Genomic DNA, 621 nt, shown 5'->3' with positions numbered 1-621 from the left:
TCGCCTTTTATCACAGGCGTTTGCACCCCCTCAATTAGGTGCATTTGCAACAGCTCATCCTTCCATCCTTGCATGCATTGAAAGGTTATCGTCTGTCACCTTTATCAAGAGCACAAAAGACTTCTTGTTGTACAACTTTTTCATAGTCCTTACTCTGAGCTTCATCTGGGAACTCTTCTTCTCCTTACACCTGTTGTCTCATTATAGTACCTCGTTGGATCCTCCGGGTACTCTTACACAATCTTCATGTGCTCTCGTACAATTTTGGTTCTCTAGATTTCTCCTTATTCCTTGCCTATGTTTGACAATAGCTCATCCTATCACAACAACACCTATTCAAGTCAAAATAGGGTACCAATCTCTATCCCTTTGCTATATTTCTCTTCTATTATCAGAGTCTCCATCAATTCTCCTCTCGAGAAATTACAGTCACCAAATCTAACTTCCTTGGAGAAATCACCACTCCATTAGATCCTTGATCATACGGAACCCAACTGTTCCTTTATGCCGTCATCCTGTTACTCTTCAACAATTTCATAACAAACTATCACATATACAAAAATAGTACCGTATGGATGATCCTTCCACTAAGCAAGTTCCCAGGAAAGATTGGAGGGGTCA

At 40.6% G+C, this 621-nt stretch overlaps 1 protein-coding gene across 1 annotated transcript in view; it reads left to right on the top strand.

Moving 5' to 3' along the window:
- LOC105130498 (putative disease resistance protein RGA3) overlaps window positions 1-621 on the top strand; it is a 64,086-nt gene that overhangs the window by 46,759 nt on the left and 16,706 nt on the right. The window lies entirely within an intron of this gene.

This window comes from Populus euphratica, unplaced genomic scaffold (genome assembly GCF_000495115.2).
Source record: "Populus euphratica unplaced genomic scaffold, PopEup_1.0 scaffold21.1, whole genome shotgun sequence".
Taxonomy (NCBI): Eukaryota; Viridiplantae; Streptophyta; class Magnoliopsida; order Malpighiales; family Salicaceae; genus Populus; species Populus euphratica.
Note: the sequence above shows the minus strand (reverse complement) of the source record. Positions and strands in the feature narration are given on the sequence as shown.